The 26,114-nt window shown below is 35.4% G+C and overlaps 1 protein-coding gene and 1 long non-coding RNA gene across 3 annotated transcripts in view; one reads left to right on the forward strand and one right to left on the reverse strand.

Annotated features, from left to right (window-relative positions):
- LOC149627457 (uncharacterized) overlaps positions 1 to 26,114 on the reverse strand; it is a 232,942-nt gene that overhangs the window by 36,448 nt on the left and 170,380 nt on the right. The window lies entirely within an intron of this gene.
- LOC149627458 (uncharacterized) lies at positions 8,082 to 14,188 on the forward strand. 2 transcript variants are annotated; one of them, XR_016374604.1, is made up of 4 exons: positions 8,082 to 8,844; positions 9,066 to 9,220; positions 9,318 to 13,090; positions 13,159 to 14,188. It is a non-coding gene; the product is annotated as an uncharacterized LOC149627458 (long non-coding RNA). The 2 variants fall into 2 exon arrangements; XR_016374603.1 differs by having other exon boundaries at positions 9,066 to 13,090.

The following is a 26,114-nucleotide window of genomic DNA, read 5'->3' on the forward strand; positions in this document are numbered from 1 at the left end:
GAAAAAAAAAAAGCAGTTATTTTTTCAAACCACATGAAGAATTCTGATACAAAGAATAATGCCGATAGTTTGAATTTTCTACTTGAGATGGCGCCATAGGTATAAAAACTCAACTCCCAACCATAGATATATATACGGGTCTAGATACACTTCCCCTCTGTTAGGCCCTTTAAAAAATGTGGAGGTGAGAACTAGCAGTCGACGCTTTACGGCGGGGGAATTAGATCCAAACGCCATCTATTGAGAGTTTCAAGAAACAAAAAAACGAAAAATTCGAATATGAAAAGAGCGGGAAATTCAAATTAGGCTTAACTTTTCAAATAGCTTTACGTATTTTTGATCTCCTTTATACGTGTAATTATGTTCTTAAGTGAAATAAATAGTTTTTGGGCATTCAGAACCATCGCAAGTCATACGTCTGTACACCAAAGTCAGAATGTTCAAACTGGCGAAAGATAAGAATCTTCAGTTGAAAGGACAGGCTATTAGACACAAACTTTCAAAACTGGTTTTATTTCAAGGGCAATAAAAACTACATAACCTTGTTAACTAGTCTAATTAATTAAATAAATATAACAAACTAAGATGAAGAAGACTTGATTCACTAGAACAATGATCTTAAGCCTTCGACAAAAAAATCAACTATTTTGGTTTGAAGCAACAGGTTTTTATTTACAAAATGATTTACTTACGAACAGAATAAGAGGACCTCCCCTTCAGATTAGGAAATAGTTTTACTTTGAACAAACATTCGCTTAAATCTCTTTAAATATCAGCTGTTTGATTGGCAAAAGTTATTTATCCAATTCTTTAGCTTTCAAAGTTCAGCGATAGATGGCGCACTAGGTATCTTCCCCCGGGAAAATCGCGTCGACTGCTAGCTCTCATCTCCGTATTTTCCCCGATTCAGTAGGGTATCTAGACCCGTATATATATCTATGCTCCCAACTTAAACTAGTGTATAGTCCATAGAAGTTTACGAATTATCTTCCCAACATTTCTGTAGTTTTAGTCGCAAAATTAGTAGTATAACTACGAAAATCGCCAAGGTAATTCGAGTTTCTAATGATAAGGAGACAAATTATAGAGGCATCATTTAAAAAATAAATCTTTGCAAGTGTATGTTTTTTAAATTCTCCTTCAGTGTCACGTTTACAAAAAAATGAAGGACTGAAGGACCAAGTTTTATTTCTTGTTCTACAATGCTTTGCGCTACTTATTTCTATTATATAATTTCTGGAATTCATTTCATGTTGACCCTTAATTGGTGGGACTGTGACTAATTATGTAAATTAGGATTATTTGTGTTTTGCTTTTTAGCGAAATACCTTAGGATCCCAAATCTTAATCGGATGGAAAAACTAATTTGCAGCAACTAATTAATACCATAATTATCCATAAATTAAGTGTGGTATTCAGCTCGCAGACAGAATTTAAATCGAAAATTAACCAAGATATTTTTATAAACTATTAATTAGTACTCCTTCAACGAAAAACCCAATATATTTAAAGGTTAAGTAAAAATCTTAATTATACTCTTATATACTCATGCTTGTGTTTCAGATTAGTATATTTTGCTTTTGACATCTGAATTTTGAAACTATACTTTTAATTTTAGAAGTAAGTACATGTATATTTAGAGCTGCAATACTTTTTAATATACTACTAATTCGAAACTGCTCCCCTCCACTTTTTTAGCGAAGCTATCATGAACCTAAGACCAATAAATAGGTTTTTAGGGACGATATTCATTCCTTGCAATACTAATTTTTAGCATTTCTTATTGATGTTAAAACGTGTACTGACAATATCATTGATAAATTAAGAATATAACAATTTCGAATCAGTACGTCTCTCAAATTATTCTGTAGCGTTTGTCTAAGCCTGTCTTTAAAGAGGATCAAATACGATAAATCGCTTTGTCACGTTTCATTTTTGGTAAATATTTTTGGCCTAATTCTCCATTCGTTAAATACGAGATTTGTGTTCGTAATTCTGATAAGCCCTCACGGATAAACATGTTTTCAAAATTGTAGGCCATAGATGTTCAGAAAAAAGGGAATTGGCTATCCATTACGTTGTTTTCTATCGTTTAGAACCAATAGAAGATCTGAGAACGCTCAAATATAAATGTGCTGTAGTTCTAGGGTTTCTGATTTTCTCCAGTTGTTCCTGTTTTACTCACATCCTTCGTACTAGCAAAGCAAAAGGTATATTAATTCAAACGGTCTCAGGTCATATTTGGGTTCCTACTATTTTATAAACAAATCGTGAATTCTAACGAAGCGGAAGCTACTCGGAGTTATAGATAGAATAAAATCACTCTTGGGTAGACAGTTCATGTTTTAAGAATTAGAAAAATAAGCCGAATTTTAAGTTAATAATTTATTGTGTTGACATACTTGAAGCTTCCTAAGGGAGGAATTACATACTAAGTTGCTTAAATATTAAACTCCTAAAGGCTAAACTCCTAATTTTGTTTACAAAATGTTGTTTTGACCGGGATCGCTTCTCGAGACGAAGGGATTTCTTAGTAAATATACGACTGATTCCAATGAAATTTGAAGTATTGTTAGAACTCGTCACGTTTCATGGCATGATGTTGTCTTAATTTTGAATTTCGCTTTGCAAAAACATTTTAGTCTCAAAGTCAACCACGTGATACCATAAGATATGCTCCATAAGTTTGTCACTTGTTACTGAGAGCTTGTCATGAAGTGACGTAGGTGAAACGTGATAAATGGTCGTAAAGTGACACCTGATGAGGCATTTTCAAAGGCTTAGTACAGCCTAACTAGAAAGATGGACTGAAAAACCACGTGTAGTCAATTCTCGCTTGTCGTTCTCTAGCATTTCGACGTATAGGTAGTGTCATTATTATCAAATTTTCTAAAAACGCATTCATCATCCGTGTAAGCCTCTTTATACTTTCATTTTAATATTGACTCTTATAGAATGTCGTGCCGTCTGTTAAATAATACAGTTCAGAGTTGAGGGTAAGTTCGAAATATTCAATTACTGACCATGTAGACTATCATTTTTTGCTTTGGTTTTGAGGACCCGGAAGACTTAGTGTTAGATATAACCAACACTTTTAAAACCATGGTCACACTTAAAAGAGAAATGTTGATAGCAATTGAACAGGCTGAACCAAACGGATAATTGAGAAAATAATTGTAATCATGGGTTTTCGAAGCTACTTCGCGAACCAATTTGGTTGGGAGGTTAGTTTCTAGTCTTAAGGATGAATTTGACTGTATTATGAATGAATTTCTCAATGGGCTGAGAATAACAACAGCCTTAATAGACAGTGATAACGGATTATTCTTAAAATTTAAACAGAAGCAGTTAAAATCGCTACAAACTGGCAATGAAGAGGGCAAGTATGAACAAAGCTTTAAAAAGTTTCTTTAACAAAACCTCTAATTTATTTTTATCAGATATTATTATGGGTCCGTGTTTTTCAATATTACAACGCCAAAGTTCATGATAATATTGAAACAAAATAGCAATGACAATAACAGATCGAAGGCAACCTTGAAGGGCTTTCGAATATGAAATGTATTTTGTATTCAAATATATTTCTGATTTTTAAAGTGATTCGATTGCCAATAATTTGGAGTATCTACCATAGCTACCATTATAACAGTAAGTATGATGGTAAAATAATAAACTTCAGCCTCTTCAACTGGTATCTTAAATTTAATCATCGGGTAGTTTGAACCGGGTGGCGTAGCGGTTAGCGCTTTCGCCTCGCAGCAAGAGGATCCCGGGTTCGATCCCGGACTGTGGCACCGGGTGAAAACCTGGGAAGAAATCCTTCTGCGTAGAGTTTGCAAGTTCTCTCCCCGCTTGCTAAAAAAGGAGTTTTCCTCCGCGGTCTAACCCGGTTTCTCCTTTCCATCAAAACTTGCAGAGGTTAACGGTAATAGTTAGTGTAGGGCGCTGTAGGTTAGCTGTGGCATAGGGGCTAGCCACCACCCCTCTATGCATTGTAAAGGGACCCACCTGTAAATAAGTCGCGAGTTGACTTAGTGTGGATATCCCTTCCTAGACCAAGCTTAGATTATTATTATTATTATTATTATTAAACACCAAAAACTTTATATGAAAAGGATTTTAAAATCTATAAAAAATACATTTTTATTGAGTTGAAAATGGAACATAATTATTTTTTCTTAAAAAATAGAACCTCCGTCATATTAACAAAGTTTATATAAGTATAAATTTCCAAAATTATTAAAGGGTGAAATATTTTTTTTTTGTTTTGATATCTACTTTTTCCAGAAATTATTACAAATAGAAATTTATTTTAAACTAGATGTTCAATATATAAATTACTAAGGTTAAATTAATAAGTTTGCAATTGAATTGTTTATTTACGTTGTTGGTCAGACGCAGTTAATACATCCAACTAAAATTCAGTTGATACGCTAGCTGACCTTAAATTACTAATTGTAATCACTACCAGAAGTAAAGAGCTCTAGCATTGGTAGTAGATCCTGGCACTAGTGAACAAATTTGAGGATTTTATGCCGCTTCCATCGCGCCTACACTAGAGAGAAAAAAATTGGTCGAGTTCCAAAAAATATCTTACCCCCTTTCCCTCAACCTAAAGCCGCGGAACACGGACGAAGCGGGTGCTTGAATCTAGTTCGACCGTCTACCACCACGAGCGTCTCACGTTTTGGAGGGAAAATTCAGAAACCGCTACCAGAGGGCCAACAGTTGGTGTGTTATCAAGAATATTCACTTTCGCCAAGTGAAGAATTTGGTTAGCTCAGTACTTCTAGTCTCATATAACTTCTGATACTACTAAATTCTATACCGTATTCATAGTCTTTCCCCATCTCTTTTCTTTCAATGGTTCAGCCAATAATGAGTGCTTAGATTATCACGCATCCAAAATTGTGTGTTTATTTCAATCTTATAGCGCCATTGAAATTGTGCCACGCCATTCTATGACAGAATGGGCTTTCCTCAATGGTACTATACATAAATTTCTTTTTTAGAAAGTGTGAGGTAGCATTTAGTAACAACACGTAAATATTCCAAGATAAATATATTACTAAATAGTCGTACTTATGTCTATTATTTAACTTGAAGATCTACAATATGCTGAGTCCACTTTAAGCGAATTACGAAGGAATTTCTACAAGCGAAAGGGTCAATGTTTACTCGGTACTCTCATGATATAACTGCAGCTGATAAAAATCAATGATTCTCGAGGTCGGTAAGAGCCAGACCACTGAACATTGAAAGAAACTCGAAAAATAAATCAACTGTTTTCTTTTTATATATATATATATACAGTATATATATATAAATACGTATTTCGTATAGCATACACCGCTGTCTATGCTTTTGTGGAAATATTCGCTATTGATTTTGTTAGTTAACTTTCAAAACACGTTCCCTTTCAGAGTCCCCACTCGATAAATCATTAAAAATATTTTCTTTCTACACACACTCGAAAGACGAATGTATATATAAATATATACTTTGTTCTATTTTACAATAGAGAGCTATTTATTTTTAAATGAAAAATGTAATGGTTTATCTAACATTCACTGGTAATTGCGCAAGTACCTTAAAATGTCGGTTTAACGATTGGATTTGTCACGGTTTTCAAGGTAAATTATTAACGGTGTCCGCTAATCTGTGAACAGTTCATTCTGGTGGACTGAGGGATAATTAATGCTCAGCCCAAACTGCTTTAATTAGGCCTAGGGCGCTGAAATTAGTTTTATTTAAACAATTCTCTTAAACAGTTGGAGTATATTTTTCCTATCCGTGGCCATCTTGAAAAGTGGTGACCAGAAAGCCACGCAAAAGCTTAGTTAGAACTTTGCCTTCATTTTTGTTTGGAGTGTTTTAATCTAACCTTCCGTTTGAAATAATGAAACTGAAATTATATACTTGTTCATCATATCCTATAGACTGGCTACTTTGATTTTTGCTTTGAATTGGTCGCCATCTTTTAAAATGGTTACCAAAAAAAATTAATCGTAACCTATGTTCAATCATAAGTTCATAAGCTTGTTCCATAAGTTTGTCACTGGTTACTGAGTGCTTGTCTTAAAGTAACGTAGGCGAACCGTAAAGCGACGCCTAGTGAGATACTGTCAAAGGCTTACTGCAGACTAAAGAGGAAGATGTACTGCAAAACCGAGTGTAGTCAATTTTCGCTTGTCGTTCTCGAGCTAATTCTTAGTGTCTAGCATTATGAAGTATAGGTAGTGTCATACTTATGGAAAATATCTTATAAACTTATGGTTCAATTTAACCTCTCTGACTGGTATTTCATAAACTGGTAACCGATATACGAATGCAAAGCATGCGAGTTAAATTAGGGTCGATTTCGGATAATTAAGAACGGTGGTCAAGTCAGATACTACTTCGCATCCTATAAAGGACACTAGATATAGGTCAAAGATCATTTGTAAAATAAAGGTTCAATAGTGATATTAAAATATCAAATTCCTTTAACCTTTAGATATTTCCTGCCATTAAAACATCTGTAAAGTTTCAAGGCCAAGAAAATGTTAAATCTGTTAAAAGTTTATTTCTGAATTTGAGTCGCCAAGTTTAGCGGAAACCTTTTTTTTTTATATTTTAGGTGAAGTAGAATTTTTCTTGGTATATCCTCCTTTCCCCGACCCACTTAAGACTTATGGCCGAAAGCGGCAAAAAGCTTTTTTTACACCCTACTTGGATCACCCAACCATTTTGGGAAATGTACGTTCTATCCACGAATTTTTTTTTCGTCAAAACCCTAAAAGTTTCAGTCAAATACGATTTGAGGAGGACGCGTGTTGGCGATCGACGTGCCAAATACACTCTAGATCGGATTTACCGAGTCCCCTATTTTTCAGGCCCGAAACGTTTTCTGGTTCCTTCTTTTTATATATTTTCGTTTTTACAGCCTCGAGCTAGCCGCGTGCAGTTGGCTCACGATTTATTGAAATATTCGAAAATCGACGTTTCTAGATAAAATATAAGCGCTTCACTTCACTTTCTTGGTCTCGTTTTTCATCTTAAAAAATAGCTTCTCCGTTAATCGGCTACAAACTATATTGTATCTGGTCTAGATCAAGGTTTTTCTTTTCTTTTTTTCGGAAGGGCAACTTAGGTTTGACGGCCAAAATCGTTCTTGTATCCGCTGAAATTTACATTCGTACGTACCAAAAAGTAGGCCTAAAGGTCTTTAATAATAAAATATGTCGTATTTGGAAAATGTTGCTTTATCTACATTATGTAAGTAGACGTAAATTTTCTTCGAGACTCTAACAGCACTAAGGAAGCAGTGCTGAAATCAAAGTACCAGCAATTTGTCACAAAGAAATGTAAACCAACCAAGGGTTAACCTTCATTTTTAAGAAATAGATCACATCAAGTATTTATTTCTCCGGCTCTCTAATTTCTGATCGTGATTCGTGAGCTATCTTACAATGCACTGAACTTTAAGCTTTAGAATTGAATTTCCTTAACCTTAAAGGATAGTGGTGTTTAATACACATGGTTTTCTTGGTTATTTTGCATATTTTGAGTTTCGAAAACATTTCAAAAATAGTTTGATTGGTGACATACTACCGTGTCACTATCTGTTGGAAAATATGTACAACTCGCCAATACTACAGTATGCGGGGTAAAATGTCGTAACTTTAGATACGAGACTTCTTCATTTGTTAGAAAGATATTTCATAAATCATTCTACTCAAAAATTCTTTTGATCCAAAATTTAATGATCGCTTGAAGGACCTCTTTCACTCCCGAGGCGTCATCATTGCGATACAAATTAATATTTCATGATATATAAGCTATAATTTGTATAATCAAATACAGTTAGGCCATCGCTTTCTTCTCCTTTTAACTACCTTAATTTTCTTCAATGCCTACAAGCATAAGTTCTTAAGATATGTTCCATAAGTTTGTCACTGGTTAGTGTTACTGAGAGCTTGTCATCAAGTGACGTTGGTGAAACGTCATACATTCTCGTAAAGCGTTGTCTGGTGAGGTGCTGTCAAGGGCTTAGTATTGCAAAGTATTGGTAGTATCATACTTATGGAACATATCATTCGCAAAACTTTTATAAATTGATAGTCTAGACATTAGGGAGACACCAGCAGTAAACCCCTATTTAATCCACATGGTGACTCTTTTCACCTTTAAAGTTTGGGACATTAAAACTCATTTTTATTTTATTTTTTTCGTTCGGAAACTTCATTTCCAAATCCTTTTATACTCCAGCGATTAAAACTCGTTATAAAGTTGAGCCACCAGGGGCGAGAGTCTCTCTGGACGGCGTTTAATAATTGAGAAATATAGTAACTTGCCAGAGTAATAGGAATGAGTCATATAAAATTATCACTGAAACAATCACCAGCAGCGGGGAACTGAAACTAGAGATCTCAGTTCGCGCGTGCACCTAGGGAAATGGAAGTTACGCAGTTTTATAATTGGTTTTGCAATAGATGGCGGAAATTCCGTTATATTATTGTACACTGCAAACATGGTTCGTAAAAGCTTTTTAAATCCAATTTCCAAATATTTCCAGATTTCCAAACAAATTTTTAAAGAAATTACTCTGTATAAAGTATTGAAATTCTATTATTAGGGGCTGTAGTTGTGAGAGAGTGAGGTCTAAAGCAATTTAAGTGAAGTCATGGAAGACTAACTAACTGACTGATATTCAACATTCAGTCCAAGCTGCAGCTTAGACGATCAGCGTGGGAAATAAGGCACTGGCACATTGCAAACGACCAGTTTATAATTTTCTGGTCCAGTTTAAAAATTAAATCGGAGGGGGTCAGTGGTCCACGGGACCACTAAGAAAATTCAAGGGTAACCAGAGTTCAGATATTAACTAAAATATTCACTACTTTAGCTTAGCAGACGACGTGCCCTGGTCAGTGGTCATGGACCAGTTTATTTATTCTAGGCCAGGGGGTCGCTGGCCTCATGTCCAGTTTAAAATCAATTCTTATTTCCCACCCTTAAAGTTTCGCTAAAAAAGATTTTTCAAAGTTGGTGCTCTAAAAATCTTGTAAAAATTATATTTAGAGATTAAATATTCTGATCTTAGCCCAAAGACCAAGAAGCAAAAGAATCAGTCCATTATAAAGAATCTCTAGACATGACGTGGGAATTATAGTTCAATACTAGGACACGCGAGGACGCGTAGCACTTGTATCCGTACGAAAACTCACGATTGAAACTGGTAGTTACTTATAGATTAATTCATTGTTGGTGGAATACGCATTTCCATGGTGTTCCAAATAAAAAAAGTTACATTTTAATTGAAGCCTCATTTTCAGGTTTTCATTTTTGTCCAGAACTACGAACCCTGAAATGAAAACTTGAATTCCCGTATCCTGTAAATCGTGAATGTGATATTTAAATATTTTCCTTAAAGATCCTTTGTTAGGCAAATGCTAGGAATTTTCTCCAAACCGGACTATTTTAAAAATTTTCATTCTTTTCTCTTTCTAGCTTCAAAAAGGTCGTGTTTTCCGCCCACAAGAATTAGTTCCAGAAGCGAGCCTTGAAAAGCTTTCATTAACGAAGTTTCTTGAAGTAGAGCTCTCATTTTTCCGCCTACCTTACTTTTCCTTTCCCAATTTTTACTTTAAAATTCTCGACGGGAACTACACTGATGAATATTGTTTTAAATTTCATTTGATTTTTTGGAATTAATGCAGTGTTTGGTGGTTTAGATGCTTTCATTCTCATGTGTAACAAAATACCAATAAATTCCCTATTGTATTCAAAGATGGAACTGGGCTGTAGTAGAGTCATTTTATGTTTTTTTACAATAATTCATGGTTTGCTATGTATCGTCATCTTATTGGCATGCGTATGATGACTCATTGCAAAAGTAATGCCTTTTGGATCAATAAATAATTGTTCATACTTTCTCTGGCCTAATCCGTGACCTTGATTTACTTTCGACTCTTAAACCATAATTTCACGACGCTCAGCTCCATCCCCTGATGCCATTTTGGCGTTAATTTTCTTCAGGAAAGAAACTACGTCACCCCCTCTTGTTATCTTCACGAAAGAAAGGTATCGTGACGTACCATTTCCAAGTTCCTATTCACATTATTTCATGAGATCTAACAATCTCAGCACACTGTGATATAATGTTCCTAAAATTATTACTTTAACCTCTTTTTATGTTAAACTCATCAAATTTTGAATCTAGTGTAGGGGCGTTCAAATAAATATATTTTGAAGTAGTAGGTAGTGTTACGATTTATTGGAGAAGTGATAGGAAAATATCACGTGACTGTTAGCGTCAAAATACTCGGCGGATTGATTCGGGGGAAAAGCCGATGCCAATCCAAATTCACTGACAATTCTAAAAAATTCAAGCATCCCCAGTAGAGGTCTATTTCTTAATTTTATTAAAATTATTTCAAGTACTGGATCCGTGTAAATACGCCAGCACGTCGATTAATAACGTAACCCTTACTGCTACTCCATATCATTCATCCTTCTTGCTTTTTGTAATTTCAAAGTAATATTTTTTCACTGATTTCGATTTATAACATAGGCCAAATTTAAGCTCAGGCATAGACAAGGTTTATGTTCATAGAATGTTCTTGAACATGATTATCCCTTCCCTTTCTAAAAGAGATTCCTGTAGTTTCACCTCCGTTTCACTTTGACTTAATGCTATTATTTTGTTCACCACACACACACACACGTCTAGTAATTTACCCCTTGAAAATGCCTTTTGTCTTCTTTCTCATTTTACTGGCTCATACGCTTCGGCGCGCTTAACGGGGCCGAATTCCGCTTCCATACCTTAAGTCTTCCTGGGTTTTATTTTTAAGAAAAATTCCTTTAAAAGTTATACGCTCTTGACCTCAAAATTTTAACTTTAGTTATAACCTTAGGCTTCGTTTTAATGCCACTAAGGCACGCTTACTTACTCGAGTAACTCCCTATGGATTGTTTTAAATGTAAGGGAATGTCTAACCACTTTAGCCGAAGTCTCCATTTTATTTACCATATAGCTTACCCTACAACTATACTAAAGAAATATTGGTCTTTAAATTATAGTTTTACAAGTTGAAAAGAGAACGGTATCTAACTCTTTATTTTTCACCGGATAAAGGAAAGATGAAATAAAAATATTAAGAAAATTCAATGCAACAATATGGTTTAATTTTTTAAGATGACACTGATCCCAACACTACATCGACTTTTATTCTAAATGACTGTACCAGAAAACAGGAGACTACAAAACCATCACTAGAAGTAAACGAGTGGGCTTTAAACACAAAATAAATGGTGTCCTCGTGTCACTTCACAGGTGTAGCCTTAATAGAATCTGTCAGGATCTACATGATAAAAACCTGTTCATCTTTGCAATTGCCTACGAGATAATAAGCATTCGAGCGGGTCTAGACACAATTGTTGAAGTGAAAGGAGTTCAATATGTCACCAAGGCTTAAGGATTACGAGTGTTTTACAAAGCGCATGACGTCACGTATAATACCTCAAAAGCGATTGAATTTTAAATTTAATTCCAGGCTTAAGGAATTTTTTAATTTTGTGTCCTACAGACCATTGTATTAGCTGCAACGAGATTTTCTACCAGTGATCTAAATTGTAAACCAGCTCTGTCTAGTCTTAAGTCCTACTCAGATATTTCCATCTTATTATCATATTTAACATGTGTTTCTATTTAACTAATCTATATCTACAGGTAGAAAGTCGTGAATGACTCTGACCCATTGATTAACTGATAATCAACGCTTAGCCCAACCAACAGTACCTAGAACGCTGAAGTTTTGCAATGACATTACTCTTAAGTAGAATGCACGCACTAAGAAAGATTTTTTTCCAAACCGCCGCCATCTTAAAAATGGCAACCAAAAATGTAACAAAACCTTTTTTTAGTGAAAAGCAATAGCGCTTTTGAACCGATTTCCGTCCTATTTAGTACACTGGTTCCCTATCTCCTATTGACGGGCTAATATTTTTGGGGGTTTGATTTGCCGCCATCTTTAAAAATGGCGACCAGAAGTGTAAAAAACCTTTTTTTGGAATAACCTCTAGTTAATTCAATAGACATATTACGCAGACAACAAATTCATGTACTCTATCGTTTCTCGGTTTTAACTATTGCCTATCCTCTGAAAGTCTACAACAATTCAAGTCCTTTGGATAGTAGAAAATTTCCGAGATTCCCTATCGTATGTCAGCCTCCCTTTAACACAAAAATGCATATTTTGACTCTTGTTTTTCTCAAGGCTTAGCATCTAAGCTCCTATTCTTTAAATAAGAGCCCCACTAGAAAAAAACATTTTCTTATATATGTGAAATAAAAATAGACCACTCAGTGTAGGGATGATTTTTCTAGCGTTTTTTTTCTCGTAATCCCCAGGCGATAAAAATGAAACTAGGCTTGAGCCCTTCATGCACATTTATTACGTCCATGGGTCTTGTTTCTTATTTATTTATTTATTTTTTTACGATCTTTTCGATTTTTACCCTCGTACGTTATATAAAGGAATTGATATAAAATTTTAAAATTTAAGTTAAATCAAAAAGGATACTTTAAGACATGATACTTAAGGTTTCCCAAACTCTGCATCGCCACACATTACTATGACATGGAATTTTGTGTCAAAAAGTCATAAATTACATTCATATATAAAATTTACATAATTCATTGCTACGTAAACGTGTAGGTCACGTGGCTGACTGTTTTAAGTTAATTTTGGATTGAAATAATAACCAACAACGGCCTCTAGGAGTCTAATTTAGTGACCTTTTTCAGAATAATTTCGTGCTGAAGGTAAAATAAGAAATGATTTCATTATAGGCGATAATGCAGCGTTATGAGTCACTCTAACATAAACACATATTTAGGAATCTTCTTTACATCTATTTGCGAAGTCATAATTTCAGGAGATTCGTAAAAATGATAATAGACGAATGGGTGCCGCTCTTATGGTATCTCAGCTTGGCATGTCAGAAGTGACGAAAACGACCACAGTAGGTAGATTGACAATAGGACACCCTAAACGAGGAACTCGGCTTTCAGCTCCTACACCTAGCCACCATTTACATTTTGGTATATTTATATCAAAATAAATATCTCTCCAACCCATAAGTATATTCACAAGGAAATTTGTTGCATAGGTAGCATATGTATATTGTATACAATCTTGAAAAAGATGTGTGGCAACTTTTTAACAACGTTTCCTTGCTAATCATCCCTGAAAATCTCGAAGTAAAAAGAATGTTTCAACAAAATTGCTAAAATCATTCGGAAACTCTAATACATTTCTTCAAAAATGAAATTCAATTTATCACTTTTTTTGAGTTGAAATTAATATAATATGGGTAAGCCTCTAAGAAATTGACAATGCATTTTCTCCTTTTTTGTAGCATCGTAAGTAAAAAAGAAAAGAATTTAAAAGTCAAGGTTTTTCTTCGGCTTTTATTTTTTTTGGCGATCTCTTGTGTCCCGCTCTCCCGCAACCAATGGAGTTAATGTTCTGAAGACGTAATTACGAGAAGTTGTGTCATTTCTTCGTGGAGACCGTTGAGAGAGCTAGACTGCCAGCACCGGCCTGACAGAGAGGACGCTGCTTTTAAAACAGTAACGCGGCTAATGACGCGAACCCAAAGATGTTGGAAAACGGGGGAAAATAAGAAGAAATCGATCGAACGCAAATGACCATTTGCGAAAAGAAAGCTTTTTAGCCATATCGTAGTATACGATAGGCTCTTAGTTTGACCCGAGCCGTAGTAGTAGTAGTGGCCGGGGTTGTCGCTTCGTTATCGTCAGATTTTAGCTTAAAAGGAACTTTATATTACCACAACCCACCCATAGGGGTTACTGGGCTCGGTTAGAGATTTCATTTTAATTAAAATTTTTTAAGGTCAGACCCGGGATTCGAACCCGGGCCGCTGGCGTAGTAGACAAACATTCTACCCACTCAACCATAGAGACTTGATAGAAACCTCGAGTTTTTTATTATTTATTCTTATCTCTAAAATGTCGGGGTGATGTGGGGTGGGGTACCTCTTAATCTGTGGGGTCGGAAACTTTTGAATTTTTATCTGTGGGGTCGGATACTTATGAATTTGTATGTTTGGGGTTTTTATATTTATTTTTTTTTATGTATGTGCTAATTAAATAGATAACGATTTTCCCCGTTTCCTACCTCGCTCCTCATGTGTTTCGTTCTCGTTCGGTAGCTATCGTCATCTATGTTATGTTTGACTGGAACGTTTTGGCGTTTAATTCAAATGTGGGTTTAGATAGAGCTAACATAGTGTTAAATGGGCGTTATGCGTCTAATCATTTTAGCATTGCTAAAGGTAATTCGAGGGGATAATCACTAAAATGCGTAATCACTATAACTAAACTTTCTCTTTCAAATGTTTCTGGGCATAAGTCCTTGTTAGAAATTTATAAGATGCGATAAGTGTGCATCGGCATAAGTCTATGTTGTAAACTCATCGAGGGGATTATCACTAAAAACTATCTGTTCTTCGATTCGCCGGAATATTAGAATTACAGCATAAGTAAATTTATACGGTTATAATTTAATCACTGTTTAGAGTAGGGAATCGAGGGGCTATTCACTCTGATTTTATGCACGGTAAATCATTTAAGCATTGAAAAAGATAGCGCTATTCACTCGATAGGGTAGGTATAGAGGGGCTATTCACTCGAACGATATGGCTACTATTACGAGCCCTTGGGCCGTCTTGTTTCTCTTTATTGGGTCTATGCCGTCTATGCCCCGCGTTCATCCACACGAAACGTACCATGCCATACCTCTTCGAGAGGCTACTCGCGAGGGTGCGCAACATATTTAGAATGCTCGAAAGATATCGAGTAATCTTAAGATATTCCTATTAGTCCAATTTAGGATATATTTTAGATATTTTATGCTCAAAGGGATAGTAACATTTAATTTCGATAAATAATGATTGAGATCAGGGATAGATTTAATTTTAGGAGTAGGAATGGAGAACGGTTAGTATTTACTTCAGTCCGACTCATAGCCCTGTATAGAGCCCCTCCCTCCAACACGTAATATAATCATATTGGCTAACTTAAAGTACGTTTTGATGACGTTGCTGACGAGGACGTCGAAAAATACGTAATTCCTTTTTACCTCTGTCGCTATGACCCGCCTCTTCTTTCATACCCCCCCTGTCCTGAGGAAGGGGGTCCGGGACTTTGACGCGTGCCTACATTACTCTGCTCTCCATTCCTACTTCTAAAATTAAATCTATCCCTGTTGAGATATTAAATATTTGAAAAGTATGTCGACTATTTTAACAGTGTTACTCTAAAATCTAAAATATTTCACAAACAGAAAATAAATAAGTATGCGGTTCAAAGTTTGATTGGCTGGCTATGTCATAACGGTGTCATTTTCTTAAAGATATCCAATAAATTTATTCAAAACGCAAAATGAATTGTGGGTATTTCTCAAAATGTAGGGCTATTAATATATGGAAGGCTTTGATTTCTATAATGTTATCAAAAAGTTTTTTGATCGAAAATTTAATGATCGATTTATATGCTATTACTTTTTATGCCATAAATTATATGAAAAACTGGTAATTACAAAGAATCTCCATATTTGCATACATAAATAACTGAATATCAGATAAATCGGTCTATGTTGAATTTCAAATTATGGACATTTTTCAAGTGTTTTACTTTCGGATATTCTATATAGCAAACCACTATATTATAAAGTAATGTAATCGATTGAAGTATACGGACGTTTTCTTCGAAAAAAGATTTTTACAATTTTGGCCAGGGTATAGAAAAACTATAGCTGAGGTATGGAGATTTGAGCTAGGCATGGATTATTTTCAGAAGTGTATAATATTGCTCTTTGCGAGAAGTGTACCACAAAGTGTGGTAAAGGCGCGCTTGAAGATCTTTCTCCCACGTCAAGACGAGGTTTATATGTTGATTGCTGAAGATTTAGTACCGAACAGTTATAGAATTCACCCCACGGTGCGACACCCATCTGAAGTTTGATAAGCGGGAAAGCAAAGAAAAAGGGAGAGCCTGGGAAGAATCATGTTACATAACTAAAGTATCAAGAGGATACAGTGTCATCCTTCTTCTATTATCCCCTTCTGAAATCAATCCGTAATTTTACTCTCACATACAGGGTGTCCATCAATAATGAAGGAGTGTGTTTATTGGGCCATTTTTAGTCGAAAATGATGTGTAACATTTTGCATTCCAAGCCACTGTTTTCAAGATAGAAATGGAGTAATTTACGGATGGGTCCAAGAACATCACCCTTAATTTCTGATAGACTTATCAGAATCACCCTGTATATGGATAAAAACATCTCCTTAACGCGTCGATTTTGTGAACACCGTATAGTTTAGTAACTTATAAAAACGTCTTAACTTAACTTCAATGAATTCTTGTAAAGTGCGTAGCCCCTCGCGTTCTCGTTTCTTGCCTATATTTACGGGGAAATAAAAGGCACATTCTTAACTCGTTCCTTCTTCCGCTACTTCTCTTTTTAAACGAGGGACCCAGACTCCCACTACGCATTTAGATAGCGGAACACTATATACAGGAGAAGGATGGTTCGGGGGAAAAAAGCACTCCCGATTGTTCTTTTCCTAAAACGAGAGGAAGGGGGGGGGGTAAAATAGCGAGCGGTAGTCGCTATATACAAGACCTACCGTGATTTCTATAGGGTAAGAGACGTAACGCTAAGGGGCGAGTGGGGGTTGGGAATTTCCATCCCCCGCACGTCCCTCCATCAAACAAAGAACGCTCACGCGCTTTTTCGGGTCCCTGAAGATATCTATCAAATGTAGCTAAACACGCGAGTGACCCTCTATCTTTCCCATTCCTCTTTCCACGACTTTGCTTTTACTATTTCATACGCATGGATGACGATTTTTACTTATATGCTTTCTACTTCTAACGTGCAACGTGTGTTACATAAAGTTTCTTTAGAATATTTTTTTTTTATTTTTTTTTTTTTTTTGAAGTAGCAAGCGTGGGTTTTGCAATTGAGTATGTTATTAACAAAAAGTTTATACTATTTTTACTGCGTAACAAGGATAAAGTAGATATAAATAGTTTTATATGAAAGTTAACAATAAAAAATGAAGCTGTTAGTCTTGTTATAAATAACTCTGGGTATCTTATTTTTAAACGGCTTATTCGATGTACATTTAACTGTTAAAACAAAGGTGATAAATCTTTTATCAATTGTTAAATATCTATAGCCCCTATGTGGCAGCTTTGCCCTGAGCACTGATCTTCTGCGTGTGAAACATTTCTACAGGCGCTTAATAGTAATTACATTATTTCTGAAAACCCTTCTGGTTATCTTTCCCTTACTGCTTTTATAAAAGGAATATTCAGAACTATTTTCTCGGATTTCTTAATTTTAATTTTAATTTTAATTTAATTTATAATTACATATAGTAACTTTATTTATTAATACATATAGGTACTAATATAATATTAATTATTGCACATAGGTGTTTTATTTTTTATCACATTTAGATACTTTATTTTTCATGATCAATAACATTATTAATTTTAGTTAATTAGTCATAGTTAGTTTTTAGATTATTTATCATAATTATTTTATTTAGTTCATAACTAACAGAAATTCTTTTCAGCCTAGTTGGAAAAATTTACCTAGATATTTAACAATTGTTAAATAATAGCCCCCTTGTGGCAGCTTTGCCCTGAGCTCTGGTATTTTGCGTGTGAAACATTTCTACAGGCACTCAATAGAAAATACATTATTTCTGAAAACCCTTCTGGTTAGCTTTCCCTAAAAGGTTCAAAGAAGAATATGTTCAGAATTATTTTCTCGGATTTATAAATTTTATTTTATAAATATTTATTAATAGATTTAGATACTTTATTTTCAAAAGATCAATTATTTTATTAGTTTTAGTTAATTAATTATAGTTAGTTTTTCTATTTTAATAGCTTATTAATTTCATTTATTAATTTAATTATATTACTTGCAATATTCACGATCTTTAGTTGTAGTTTTTACATTTTTGGACTTTTTGTAGTATTTGGCCCAAAAAGTCAGAGCTATAGTAGTTTCTCTTACCTTACACTATAACTTTACCGGAGTGGGAACGAATTTCTAAAAAACCGTTTTTTAAAACTTATATTTTCTCGAGGAAAAAGAGGTCGTAGATGCGATCAGAACTAAGTAAAGCTACGGAAAGTGCCACAGTCAGACGCTTAGTTTTTGGTCTACTATCACGTCCAGCTCTTCTTTATTTCTCCCTCTTTCAGATAGAAACTCAGCGTGTCGCTTGGTTTCATCCGGAGGAGGAGAAGGAATGGATCAGAAGTAGGCGCACTATCAAGGCCAGCTCAGGCAGCCGTCGCCTCTGAATCATAAAAGGGGGAAATCGTCAGGAAAAGAAGGAAAATGTATGCCGCCAAGGGAGGAGCAGGGGGAGCAGGAGGAGTGCACCTCTGTGTTGGAGGAGGAGGATCCGGAATCGCGTGGTTAGGCTATTCTGAATGATGTTGGAGGGACCGGGGTGCAAACCAGGATAGGTGCGAGGGGTCGATCACTACCGAACAACAGCCACCAAATTCCAAAACAATACGTAATCCTTCAACATTGAAGTTTCATTTTTCACCTATAGGGATAACTTTCAATCCAAAAATAATAGGTCCAATCAACAAATAAACAAGTTGGCTTGGTCTCGTCTCCATCTAAGGGATAGGGTCACATGACTAACAAAGTTGACTGTAGTACCATCTGTCGTTAAGCGACGAAAATTAATCTCTAATTTTTCTGGTTGGATTAGAATCTGACTGATGGGGTAAAACAGGTTCTGCGCATGGCAAAACCAAGCCAATCAGGTTATCCCTTTCAAGGCTTAAAACCCGAGAACAAGATCTGAGCCGTTATAAAAATTCAAACGATTTGTTGGTTGGGTCTATTCTAATTATTTAAAAAAATAGCGAAAATTTATTTAAAAATTTGAAAATAAAATTTTTTCTATCGAAATTTTTCTTCAATTTCGCGATCTATCATAAATATTCTTAATCTTTAAATCTAGAGATTATATTATTTATTTTCAGATTTTCAGAAAAATAGAAAATCAAAATGTTTTGTTTATAGATGTAACGATAGTTAAACAAAATAAATGGGGTTTATGGAGAAAAATCTAAATCCACTGTAACATTAAAAATAATGACTAAAACTTGGGGTATTTTGAATGACCAACCCCTCGGCTAGATGAGGATAAAAAAGAAGTATCCCCGAGTCGCAGCGAGGGTAAGACCTGGCGATTTTGAGGGGAGAGAGAACGAAGCATGGCGTCTCAATCGAGGGAAGAAATGGGTCATTGATTCTCTTTCCCTCTTTTTTTCGGCCATCTTTTCCCCTAGTGTCTTTCCCGATAAATGAAGTGGACATACCATTCTGGTGGTTTTCTATATGAACCCGGGCCAAAAACCGCGGGGGATTTGGCCTTTGGGATCATCTCCGAAAATAACTCTTACATATACGAGAACTGGCCCCCCTGGCGACTCTTTAATAATAATATCTGCCGGAAGGTTGCTTTTGATTGCGCTAAGGAAGCATCCAGTAAATGCTACGGTGAAACAGAGACTTTGCTTTCGGAGTTAAGGAATTTTTATGACCTAAATTCTTTTTGACAGTATAATCAAAAGGTTAGTTATTAGAGTGCTCTCGTGCACCTTTAATGCTTTACGTAATAGACTGAAAGTAAGAAACACTAATCCTGTTTATAGACACTGGCATCATTAAGAATTCTTGGACGAGTTTGGAGTTCAACTCGCGAATATAGAATATATCTGGTAACGCTACTCTCCTTACGTCCCCGCTGACTTATCTTCTTCCATTTTTAACATGAACTATGAAAGGCACTTTCGCACTGACTTATTTATCACTGCGACTCAAAAATCCTTCAACTTACAATGCTATATTTTGTAGTGAACTTGTTCTTACTACTGGATTCTCATTAAAGAGGCTTCCAAACCCGCATCCTTATGGAAAAATGGCGCCCAGAGAAAAACGAAGATGAGTCTCCAAATAATTGGTGCTTTATAATTATGTTTTGAAATCAGAAAAATATTATATGTCTGGACTTCATTAAATCAATTTTGTCTTTCATATTTTACTTTTTCAAGTCTTTGTTCAAAAAGACAATTCATATTATAGATTATTTATTATATAACGCTTGCTTTTTCCTATCTTACACTCTATCGTACAAATAAGTTACTCACCATCGAAATATTATTATTATTATTTAACGTCAACTTGCATTTATTCTCTGAGAAGAAAGCCACGTTTTAACGTTCACTTATAGACATATATTATTCATATCTTATGCCGATCTCTTTATTTTATATATAAATTAAATTACTAAACGTCATTTTATATTTAAAGAAAAATAACCGTACATTTTTCTTTTGCCAAAATTTCGCCTCGGGTTTTTAGTTAGCCATTTTTTTCCTTGGCTTTTTATCTTTCATATTTAATCTCTTTCTCACTCGTAAAGCGTAAAATGGCGTGAAGAGTAAGTTATTATCGGATAAAGATCAATATTAATTTAGTAATACGTATATAGTTAACTTAACGCTAGAGGGCCATGAGAGAATTTTGAGTTTTCCGTTTCTTTTATGAAATACTTCGTGTTGAACATGAATACATGAATTTAACGTTATTTTATTAGCAGGCGGTTAACTTTCGATGTAGACTATAGGGGTTGAACTTGAAATGGACTTGTTGTCAAATGCATTATGTTATCCAAATGGTCTTGCTATTTAAGTCTATGCAAAGAAATAAGAAGTTGTCAAAAAGAAGTAAAAAACGCTCTCTTTTTTTTAAAAAAAAGGGCTTTTTAGGCTTCTTTCAAAGTTAAATGTCAAAACAGCGTTCCTAAGAGATTCTAATCATAATGTTATTAAAAAGATTTAATTAAAGGTGGATGGTTTACTTTCAAGATGTGTAAACCTTGGGCAAGGGTTAAAAATACCACTGACATATTACGTCATTCTTAAAAAGTGGCATTTGAGTTCATTTCATTAAGAAAATTGCAAAATAGTAGTTGGTAGAATAGAATTCTTTCAATAATGTAATGCTTGTAAAGATGACACTATTAGAGGTTTCACATCAAACTCTGTTATGCTAGCTTATAACTCAGACCACCTTACGCACGGACCGGCAACTGAGTAGGGAGCTAGGTTTGCTTAGAGCAACGCCTGACAATAGCGCTGTGGCGGGGGATGTTGCAACTTTTTCACCAAACCCTACTGAAATTTGCACCATTTTGTTTTTTCATATGGGGAAAAAATCTGACTTAATTATAAAAGTGAGTTAAATTTCATTATTTATTTTAGCCTCTCTATCATTAAAGATTCATAAACGATCTATCAAGTTAATTTTTGTAAATATCACTCTGCTATTGTATATAAAGTCTGTTTAAAATTAAGCCTTGGCTAAAAAATATCCCGAACTATTACAGACGTATTTTTCTTTACGAAACCATTGGCGATAAATTGCGGTCGGTAGACGCGTGAGGGCGCGTGCTACGCATTGCCATTTATTAACGCAGGTTTATCATGGCTTTGCCTGTCCATGGGTTAGAGCCTAGAGGGTCTAAGATTAAAAACTTAACTGGGCAGTCTTTAACAATTCATGAACATTACCGGCACGAAATTCATGGTTAACATGGAAAACTGCATTGTTCCTTTCAGTACCTTTTTTCCTGAGGCAATCTGCAAAGACACGCTGACTTTTTTCTCTCTGAGAGAGGAAAAGAGATCTAAGAACAATTCGAAGGAGCATTTTGTTTTGCTCGTTCGCGCCGGCCCAGTCTCGTTTCAAAGCTGTTTAAATTGAAAGTTTCTCTTCTCCGGTTTTTTTTTTCTGTAAATAGGCGGTAACACCAAGGCTCCGTCTCGTAATTGGATTTGAGGAGATATGTCGGCCCCCTTTTATCTCGCAGCCGGACCTTCATTCATTATGAAGGCTTTCAAAGCAAAGTTTCAAAACCCTTTCTCCGTCCCGCTTCTTTGCTCCTAACATTTTCAATCTTTTTTAGCCGTACGCCGTTCTACCCTAGAATCTTTATTTGGCATGGAATTCTTCGTATGTCCCAGACATTTCAACTGTCATAAGCTAATAATTCCGTAAGTCTCATAGCTTGAATTTGGTAGGTTGTGTATTTACATGGCAACATGGGGGAGCGTTTAAAGCACCCAGAATATCCTAGAACTTTAAAGCAGTTAAACTTGTCAGTGTAGCATGGAAAGTTTATCTTCAAAATTTTCTGTTATATTAAGGATTTTGTAGCAGATGTTAAGTTAGGGGCTGCGACAGCTTGGTCTGGTTTCAACACATTGGAGGACTACTACAGTCTATTTTAAAGATTGCTTTTTATTCACGATGTTTACTTCATATATTGCTAGTGCCATAGTTTCCAACTGGCAGATATTATATAACGTATAAACTGTAAAAGCCTAAACGCTGTATAAGGGTTGCCAGCCCACTCATATTTTCCAGAATTAAGGTCCTTTATTGAATCTCGAATTTCTTTCCTATTTTCTGGCCAGCATGCTTTTTTATGCCGACTGATCTATGGTCGTTCCATGTTTTAATATTTTTCATAACAACATGAACAATATTTACGATTTCATTGAACACTTATAACCATATTCTTATGCTACTGCTAAAACAACATACTGTAGGTCCAAACCCTCCCCCCCCCCCCACTTTTTCCTTCTTTCAAAGTCAGTTATAACTGTTGTTTAAGTTTGGTTGAAAGTAATAAGAAATTAGCGACTCAAATCTTATTCCAGGATTTGTGTAAATTTAAACCTAATATCGAAAGTAAAACGAGAAAGTAAAAGTAAAACATTCGCGAGAAAGGGTTTTCTATTTTGGGCTGAACGGGATTTCCTGAAAATTGAGTCGGTCAAAATTCACAATTTCTTTGTTAGAAATAAAATTCATCCCGTAGAGATTTAAAAGATCCGTGTAAAAGCTAGGGATTGTGTTAGAATGAAATCACTTTTTTGCAAAGGAAAGAAATCTTTTATAAAAAAGAAAATACCGATAACCAATTTCCCAAAAGGAATGTTGTATCTATACGATTGGAAGTTAGGAAACCAATTTTTTGAAAATTGAAGATGTAGAATTATACAGTGAGTGTGATTTTGGGTGTCAGTTGGCCGGTAACGGGTGTTTATATGTTTGTCGCGGATTTTTTCTTGGAGAGTGGCTATTTTTAAAACTGAATTAGATCATTGCTCTTATAATGTATTGTAATTATGTTTTTTATATAAAAAAGCATTTAAATAGTAGTTTTATGAGTTTGTGAATCACCATTCATCTTGCAGGATTCTCAAAGAGATGCTAGGCCCCGGTTATATCATAAATATTCGTTAATTTTATCAGCTACGAACCTCAAAGATGTACAGTTTTAAAATACATCTTTGAGGTACAAATAGTTGTTTTCTCATTATTTAATGCGCTATGATACCTGAAATTCAAGATTCTTTGTTCAGTTTTGATGTTAAAAATCGCTAAGGGTCCCCGATTTGTAAAAGAAAAGTGGTCATGCTAGACCTTTTTTTATTATTAAAAATCATATTTTTTCACTAAAATTTTAAAGATGTGGGCAATTAAGTCTACCCCTAAGACCCATCCACGAAACAGAGCGGAGAAGTAGGTCGTATACCTCCAATTAAAAATTATATTCCATTGACATCTCCATTCGATAGGCATATTGCGCACGTTTATTTAAGTGCTCATACGGTGCATACAATATTGTAGAAAGACAAAGAAATTCATTTTGAAATATTCATTATTTTACGAGATCTTTTGATTTAAAAAAAAAAACTACGCCGACCCTTTCCTTTAAGAGTAATAAGAAGAAATCCAATCCCCTTAATATATTGCATGCAGCCACTACAATTGTTCTTTAAACTTTTCAAATTTTTATTGTACTGAACTGATTCAGAGAGGAACTCTTCAGGTACAATTTCGACAAAGCAGCAAAAGTGAAATAGCACACGCCCTAAATTGAAAATCTTTCTTCTATATGACCTAAAATGGAGTAATATAAGATAGAGCTCGGCGTCTTGGTGTTTTTCTTTCTATCATTCGATGATTTTTCGTTTGTACTTTCTTCTGTAAGAAGCTTTGAAAACTGTCTTTGAGGAACGAGTCGGAATTGAGTTATACTTGCGGGAGGAGAAGCGGGGGCGGCTCTGAAATAAGATATATGTAATGTCGCGCTTGCTCTTCTCCTCCTGGGTCCTCCGGTTCTCTCCTTCATTCTATCCCAACGGCCCCTTTTCTCCTATTGTCTCCTCTTCTCCCTTAACCTCGTGGGAAAGAGAGGAACTGTGATAATAAGGTATCTTCCTTCTTTCCACTTTTCTCCCTTTCGCGCCCTGTCTCTTCCTTCTCAGAACTATTCGAAGAAATGGTTAAGCATGCCCCACTACAGGTAAACCTCGGGTTTTGCAAATTTTCCATTCCCATTCGAAAGAGCATAAAAAATAATTAATATTACAGATTGTAATCACACGTCTTTAAAGTAAAGTTTTCTAACTTGATTCTTTGCGTTAATATCGTTTGCTAAGACCGGGGAATACCCCTATTGGTTGACTAATACTCCTGGACGGATTCGACAAATAGAGGTACACCCCTGTCTTATGCTCTCCACACAAAGAGGCCGTTAAGAAATCCTAATTTCTCTTATCTTCTTTAATCTGTGGTTTCATTTGGAAAAAACTCATTATATTTTATTTTTTGAATAAAAGATAAACCATTCTAGTTCAGAACTGTTTCTTTTTTATAATAAAAATCATATAACAAATTACTGTGCCTACCTGCAATAATAAAGAATTTATATGCATTTAAATTGACTTGCTATTCAGACTTCATGTTAGGTCTAGCCTAGGAGGATATAGGGGTGAAGGAGTCTTCGACTGCCCGTTCTTAGAGCTCAGGTTTCGGCCTCTCCGATGGGAGATTCGTGCAGGCGCACCTAGTTGCATTGGTTACGCGCATCACGTGACCACGCAAATCCAATTAAAAAAAATAGCGGGTTTTTCATGCTAGCTTAGGCCTTTGAAGCAACGCCGCCTATATTACGTGTTCACTGCACATGTAGAGATATTTTTAATATTATCGGGCGTTAATTCAACCCTCCCACAGGCTTTAATCCACCTTAAACACTTATTTAGTAGAGTTTTTGGTGTTGGGAAAGAGTAAAAAACCGTAAACCTTTACTTCAGTTTTATCTAAGAACCATAATTTACTATTAATAAAAAATAAAATAATGATAAATGTTCCGTTAAAGCACTAAAAAATGCAGCGCCTTTAACAAAAATTAAAACAAACGAACAGACGCCGCCCGATGACGATGAGCTCGGAACAAGGTGCGTGGCTAAGAATCTCCCAGAACGGACGATAATCTGTAAGCGCGTTTAAATGGGAAAACGGGCAGTCGAAGACTCCTTCACCCCTATATCCTCCTAGGGTCTAGCATGACGCAGATGACATTAGGCTATGAAATTGATCAGAATACATCGTATTTTTCCCTGCCTGCGTTACATACAAGGCTAAGGCATGGGTTTTAGAAAGTTATTTCCTTCATTTATTGAAATATTGTTTCTTTTAACCCTTGGTTTAATTCAAAAGCTTCCTTACAAGCCTTAATAGGGAATATTTTATCAATCCCTAACAGTTTCATAGCTTATTCAATTCATGCCATTAAAGGTGCCCAAACCGGAACTAGCGAACGTTTTAACTTTCACGACATTGCTAAGAGGTGATTGCCAAACTATATACGTCAAGTAACAATGATCCTTCCTACGTATGCCTATCAAATAAGGGTTATTTTCCTTTTCCCTTCCGCGTCGTCAAGTAGAGCGCGGGCCGCGCTTGGATCCTAGGCTAATGCTCCAGCAGCTCGGGCCTCGGAAGAGAACGCGGCAAACGCTACGCGGAAAAGAGAGATCCCTAAGATCAATATAGACATTACGCCGAGACCCGAGAAAAGTGTCCGGTTCCCATTTATTTAGATTGCAATTTTTCATCGGACCCGAG

The sequence above is a fragment of the Phalangium opilio genome, unplaced genomic scaffold (assembly GCF_054372755.1).
Source record: "Phalangium opilio isolate 3A_F unplaced genomic scaffold, DU_Popi_V2 ptg000105l_1, whole genome shotgun sequence".
Classification (NCBI taxonomy): domain Eukaryota; kingdom Metazoa; phylum Arthropoda; class Arachnida; order Opiliones; family Phalangiidae; genus Phalangium; species Phalangium opilio.